The sequence below is a fragment of the Arachis stenosperma genome, chromosome 7, assembly GCF_014773155.1.
Source record: "Arachis stenosperma cultivar V10309 chromosome 7, arast.V10309.gnm1.PFL2, whole genome shotgun sequence".
Lineage (NCBI taxonomy): Eukaryota > Viridiplantae > Streptophyta > Magnoliopsida > Fabales > Fabaceae > Arachis > Arachis stenosperma.
The window spans coordinates 63480470-63487743 of record NC_080383.1 but is presented as its reverse complement, the minus strand read 5'-3'; the positions used below and the strand labels follow the sequence as shown (position 1 = coordinate 63487743).

The window sequence follows — 7274 nt, the reverse complement described above, 5'->3', positions numbered from 1 at the left end:
CTCCAAATGGTACTTGGATAGTACAACCAAGATCCGGACGAATTCTTCTCAGCAATCCGTTGGATATCTTTTGCAAGAATCTCATGGACTTTGATCTCTCCTCCTACCATGATGCAGTGCAACATCACAGCCCTCTCCTTGTTAACTTCTGATGTGTTTACTGTGCCCAGAATTGATCTTTTCATCAGCTCATACCATCCTTTGGCTTCCGGGATGAGGTCACATCTCTTCAAATACTTATATCGGTTCTTGCCATCTCCTTCCCATTCGGAGTTCTCTAAACAAATATCTCTAGCAATCTCATCATAATCCTGATCCTCATTCAACCTTTGATGGTATCCTGGTTCATTAAAGCGGACTGACTTTAGCCCCAAGACTTTCTTGATTGCATTCGAGCTAAAATCTACTTCCACTCCCCGCACATAGCTCTTGTATGTTGGTGGCTCACTGGTGCGCGAAATTGTGAACAATACTTTTCACAACTCTCATAATCCCTGGTCATGAACTCCAAAAACTTGGTGGTTCAATTCCATGGCATTACACAACTTCGCACAACTAACCAGCAAGTGCACTGGGTCGTCCAAGTAATACCTTACGTGAGTAAGGGTCGATCCCACGGAGATTGTTAGCATTGAAGCAAGCTATGGTCATCTTGTAAATCTTAGTCAGGCAAACTCAAATGTATATGATGATGAACGAAAATAACATAAAAGATAAAGATAGTGATACTTATGTATATCATTGGTGTAAGAGCTTCAGACAAGCGTATGAAGATGCCTTCCCTTCCGTCTCTCTGCTTTCCTACTGCCTTCATCCAATCCTTCTTACTCCTTTCCATGGCAAGCTCGTGTAGGGTTCACTGTTGTCAGCAGCTACCTCCCATCCTCTCAGTGAAATACGTCCCTGATGCTCTGTCACAGCATAGGCTAATCATCTGTCGGTTCTCAATCAGACCGGAATAGAATCCAGTGATTCTTTTGGCGTCTGTCACTAACGCCCCGCCCTCAGGAGTTTGAAGCACGTCACAGTCATTCAATCATTGAATCCTACTCAGAATACCATAGACAAGGTTAGACCTTCCGGATTCTCTTGAATGCCGCCATCAGTTCTCGCCTATACCACGAAGACTCTGATCTCACGGAATGGTTGGCTCGTTTGTCAGGCGAGCACTCGGTTGTCAGGCGATCAACCATGCATCGTGTTATCAGGAATCCAAGAGATATTCACTAAGCCTCAGATGCTTGTAGAACAAGAATGGTTGTCAGTCACCTTGTTCATGGGTGAGGATGGTGATGGGCGTCAATCATCACCTTCATCATGTTGAAGAACAAGTGATATCTTGGACAAAGAACAAGCGGAATTGAATGGAAGAACAATAGTAATTGCATTAATACTCGAGGTACAGCAGAGCTCCACACCTTAATCTATGGTGTGTAGAAACTCCACCGTTGAAAATACATAAGAACAAGGTCTAGGCATGGCCGAATGGCCAGCCTCCCAATGGTCTAAGATAGCATAAAACAAAGATAGCTACCCAGAGTCTCTCTATAATACAATAGTAAAAGGTCCTACTTATAGAAAACTAGTACATAGATGAGTAAATGACATAAAAATCCACTTCCGGGCCCACTTGGTGTGTGCTTGGGCTGAGCAATGAAGCATTTTCGTGTAGAGACTCTCCTTGGAGTTAAACGCCAGCTTTAGTGCCAGTTTGGGCGTTTAACTCCCAATTAGGTGCCAGTTCCGGCGTTTAACGCTGGAATTTCTTGAGGTGACTTTGAACGCCGGTTTGGGCCATCAAATCTTGGGCAAAGTATGGACTATTATATATTGCTGGAAAGCCCAGGATGTCTACTTTCCAACGCCGTTGAGAGCGCGCCAATTGGGCTTCTGTAGCTCCAGAAAATCCACTTCGAGTGCAGGGAGGTCAGAATCCAACAGCATCTGCAGTCCTTTTGAGTCTCTGGATCAGATTTTTGCTCAGATCCCTCAATTTCAGCCAGAAAATACCTGAAATCACAAAAAAACACACAAACTCATAGTAAAGTCCAGAAAAGTGAATTTTAACTAAAAACTAATAAAAATATACTAAAAACTAACTAGATCATACTAAAAACATACTAAAAACAATGCCAAAAAGCATACAAATTATCCGCTCATCACAACACCAAACTTAAATTGTTGCTTGTCCCCAAGCAACTGAAGATCAAATAAGACAAAAAGAAGAGAATGTGCAATGAACTCCAAAAACATCTATGAAAATCAGTATTAATTAGATGAGCGGGGCTTTTAGCTTTTTGTCTCTGAATAGTTTTGGCATCTCACTCTATCCCTTGTAATTCAGAATGATTGGCTTCTTTAGGAACTTAGAATCCAGATAGTGTTAATGATTCTCCTAGTAAAGTATAATGATTCTTGAACATAGCTATTTATTGAGTCTTGGCTGTGGCCCAAAGCACTCTGTCTTCCAGTATTACCACCGGATACATACATGCCACAGACACATAATTGGGTGAACCTTTTCAGATTGTGACTCAGCTTTGCTAAAGTCCCCAATTAGAGGTGTCCAGGGTTCTTAAGCACACTCTTATTTGCCTTGGATCACAACTTTATTTCTTTCTTTTTCTTTCTTCTCTTTTTTTTTCGATTTTTTTTTTCGGTTTTTTTTTTCGGTTTTTGCTTGCTTTCTTTCTTGCTTCAAGAATCATTTTTTTTATGATTTTTCAGATCCTCAGTAACATGTCTCCTTTTTCATCATTCTTTCAAGAGCCAACATTCATGAACCACAAATTCAAAAGACATATGCACTGTTCAAGCATACATTCAGAGAACAAAAGTGTTGCCACCACATCAAATTTAATTAAACTATTATAAAATTCAGAATTCATGCAATTCTTTTCCTTTTTAATTAAGCACGTTTTTATTCAAGAAAGGTGATGGATTCATAGGACATTCATAACTTTAAGGCATAGACACTAAGACACTAATGATCACAAGACACAATCATGGATAAACATAAGCATAAAATTCGAAAAACAGAAGAACAAATAACAAGGAAATCAAAGAACGGGTCCACCTTAATGATGGCGGCTCTTTCTTGCTCTTGAAGGTCCTATGGAGTGCTTGAGCTCCTCAATGTCTCTTCCTTGTCTTTGTTGCTCCTCCCTCATGATTCTTTGGTCTTCTCTAATTTCATGAAGGATGATGGAGTGTTCTTGATGCTCCACCCTTAGTTGTCCCATGTTGGAACTCAATTCTCTTAGGGAGGTGTTTATTTGCTCCCAATAATTTTGTGGAGGAAAGTGCATCCCTTGAGGAATCTCAGGGATCTCATGGTGAGAGGGGTCTCTTGTGTACTCCATCCTTTTCTTGGTGATGGGCTTGTCCTCATCAATGGGGGTATCTCCCTCTATGTCAACTCCAACTGAATAACAGAGGTGACAGATGAGATGACGAAAGGCTAACCTTGCCAAAGTGGAGGTCTTGTCCGCCACCTTGTAGAGTTCTTGGGCTATAACCTCATGAACCTCTATTTCTTCTCCAATCATGATGCTATGAATCATGATGGCCCGGTCTAGAGTAACTTCGGACCAGTTGCTAGTGGGAATGATTGAGCGTTGTATGAACTCTAACCATCCTCTAGCCACGGGCTTGAGGTCATGCCTTCTCAATTGAACCGGCTTTCCTCTTGAATCTTGCTTCCATTGTGCGCCCTCTTCACATATGACTGTGAGGACTTGGTCCAACCTTTGATCAAAGTTGACCCTTCTAGTGTAAGGATGCTCATCTCCTTGCATCAGAGGCAAGTTGAACGCCACCCTCACACTCTCCGGACTAAAATCCAAGTATTTCCCCCGAACCATAGTGAGATAATTCTTTGGATTCTGGTTCACACTTTGGTCATGGTTCTTGGTGATCCATGCATTGGCATAGAACTCTTGAACCATCAAGATTCTGACTTGTTGAATGGGGTTGGTAAGTACTTCCCAACCTCTTCTTCGGATCTCATGGCGGATCTCCGGATATTCACCCTTTTTGAGTGAAAAGGGGACTTCGGGGATCACCTTCTTCAAGGCCACAACTTCATAGAAGTGGTCTTGATGCACCCTTGAGAGGAATCTATCCATCTCCCATGACTCGGAGGTGGAAGCTTTTGCCTTCCCTTTCCTCTTTTTAGAGGTTTCTCCGGCCTTGGATGCCATAAATGGTTATGGAAAAACAAAAAGCAATGCTTTTACCACACCAAACTTAAAATGTTTGCTCGTCCTCGAGCAAAAGAAGAAAGAAGAGAGTAGAAGAAGAAGAAATGAGGAAGAGGGAGAAGGTGGTGTATTCGGCCAACAAGGGAAAGAATGGGTGTTTAGGTTGTGTGAAAATGAAGGGTTGAAGAGGGGTATATATAGGAGAGTGGGGGGTAATGGTTCGGCCATTATGGGTGGGTTTGGGAGGGAAAGTGGTTTGAATTTGAAGGGTGAGGTTGGTGGGGTTTTATGAAGGATGGATGTGAGTGGTGAAGAGAAAGATGGGATTTGATTGGTGAAAGGTTTTTGGGGAAGAGGTATTGAGGTGATTGGTGAATGGGGGAAGAAGAGAGAGAGTGATGGTGGGGTCCTGTGGGGTCCACAGATCCTGTGGTGTCAAGGAAAAGTCATCCCTGCACCAAATAGCATCAAAATTCACGTTTTGAGCCATTTCTGGCGTTAAACGCCGGGCTGGTGCCCATTCCTGGCGTTTAACGCCAGGTTGTTGCCCTTTTCTGGCGTTTAACGCCAGTCTGGTGCCCTTTTCTGGCGTTAAACGCCCAGAATGGTGCCAGACTGGGCGTTAAACGCCCAACTGCTAGGCTTACTGGCGTTTAAACGCCAGCAGCTTCTTCCTCCAGGGTGTGCTGTTTTTCTTCCTGTTTTTCATTCTGTTTTTGCTTTTTTCATTGTTTTTGTGACTTCTTATGATCATCAACCTACAAAAAAAAGATAAAATAACAAAAGAAAATAGTTAACTATAAAACATTGGGTTGTCTCCCAACAAGCGCTTCTTTAATGTCATTAGCTTGACAGAGGACTCTCATGGAGCCTCAGAAATACTCAGAACCGTGTTGGAACCTCCCAACACCAAACTTAGAGTTTGAATGTGGGGGTTCAACACCAAACTTAGAGTTTGGTTGTGGCCTCCCAACACCAAACTTAGAGTTTGACTGTGGGGGCTCTGCTTGGCTCTGTTTTGAGAGAAGCTCTTCATGCTTCCTCTCCATGATGATAGAGGGGTGTCCTTGGGCCTTAAACACCAAGGATTCTTCATTCACTTGAATGATCAACTCTCCTCTATCAACATCAATCACAGCCTTTGCTGTGGCTAGGAAGGGTCTGCCAAGGATGATAGATTCATCCATGCATTTCCCAGTCTCTAGGACTATGAAATCAGTAGGGATGTAATGGTCTTCAATCTTCACCAAAACATTCTCTACAAGTCCTTGAGCTTGTTTTCTTGAGTTGTCTGCCATCTCTAGTGAGATTCTTGCAGCTTGCACCTCAAAGATCCCTAATTTCTCCATTACAGAGAGGGGCATGAGGTTTACACTTGACCCTAAGTCACACAAGGCCTTCTTGAAGGTCATGGTGCCTATGGTACAAGGTATAGAAAACTTCCCAGGATCCTGCCTCTTTTGAGGCAGTTTCTGCCTAGACAAGTCATCCAGTTCTTTGGTGAGCAAGGGAGGTTCATCCTCCCAAGTCTCATTTCCAAATAACTTGTCATTTAGTTTCATGATTGCTCCAAGGTATTTAGCAACTTGCTCTTTAGTGACATACTCATCCTCTTCAGAGGAAGAATACTCATCAGAGCTCATGAAAGGCAGAAGTAAGTCCAATGGAATCTCTATGGTCTCAATTTGAGCCTCAGATTCCCATGGTTCCTCATTGGGGAACTCAGAGGAGGTTGGTGCACGCCCATTGAGGTCTTCCTCAGTGGCGTCCACCTCCTCTCTTTCCTCTCCATATTCGGCCATGTTTATGGCTTTGCACTCTCCTTTTGGATTTTCTTCTGTATTACTTGGGAGAGTGCTAGGAGGGAGTTCAGTAATTTTCTTGCTCAGCTGTCCCACTTGTCCTTCCAAATTTCTGATGGAGGACCTTGTTTCATTCATGAAACTTTGAGTGGTTTTGATTAGATCAGAGACCATTGTTGCTAAGTCAGAAGTACTCTGCTTAGAACTCTCTGTCTGTTGCTGAGAAGATGATGGAAAAGGCTTGCCATTGCTAAACCTGTTTCTTCCACCATTATTGTTATTGAAACCTTGTTGAGGTCTCTCTTGATTCTTCCATGAGAGATTTGGGTGATTTCTCCATGAAGAGTTATAGGTGTTTCCATAGGGTTCTCCTAGGTAATTCACCTCTTCCATGGAAGGGTTCTCAGGATCATAAGCTTCTTCCTCAGATGAAGCATCCTTAGTACTGTTTGGTGCATTTTGCATTCCAGACAGACTTTGAGAAATCAAATTGACTTGTTGAGTCAATATCTTGTTCTGAGCCAATATGGCATTCAGAGTGTCAATCTCAAGAACTCCTTTCTTCTGACTAGTCCCATTGTTCACAGGATTTCTTTCAGAAGTGTACATGAATTGGTTATTTGCAACCATTTCAATTAGCTCTTGAGCTTCTGCAGGCGTCTTCTTCAGATGAAGAGATCCTCCAGCAGAGCTATCCAAGGACATCTTAGATAGTTCAGAGAGACCATCATAGAAAATACCTATGATGCTCCATTCAGAAAGCATGTCAGAAGGACATCTTCTGATTAATTGTTTGTATCTTTCCCAAGCTTCATAGAGGGATTCTCCATCCTTCTGCCTGAAGGTTTGGACTTCCACTCTAAGCTTACTCCATCTTTGTGGTGGAAAGAACTTTGCCAAGAAGGCATTGACTAGCTTTTCCCAAGAGTCCAGGCTTTCTTTAGGTTGAGAATCCAACCATATTCTAGCTCTGTCTCTTACAGCAAAAGGGAATAGCATCAGCCTATAGACCTCAGGGTTAACCCCATTAGTCTTGACTGTGTCACAGATTTGCAAGAATTCAGCTAAGAACTGATGAGGATCTTCCATTGGAAGTCCATGGAACTTGCAATTCTGTTGCATTAGAGAAACTAATTGAGGCTTAAGCTCAAAGTTGTTTGCTCCAATGGCAGGGATAGAGATGCTTCTCCCATAGAAATCAGGAGTAGGTGCAGTGAAGTCACCCAGCACATTCCTTGCATTGTTGGTATTGTTGTTGTTTTCGGCTGCC

The 7274-nt window shown here is 42.6% G+C and overlaps 1 non-coding gene across 1 annotated transcript; it reads left to right on the top strand.

Moving 5' to 3' along the window:
- Positions 1-6763: 6763 nt before the first annotated feature.
- Positions 6764-6871, top strand: LOC130942513 (small nucleolar RNA R71). Its single transcript, XR_009071080.1, has one exon. It is a non-coding gene; the product is annotated as a small nucleolar RNA R71 (small nucleolar RNA).
- The last annotated feature ends 403 nt before the right edge of the window (positions 6872-7274 follow it).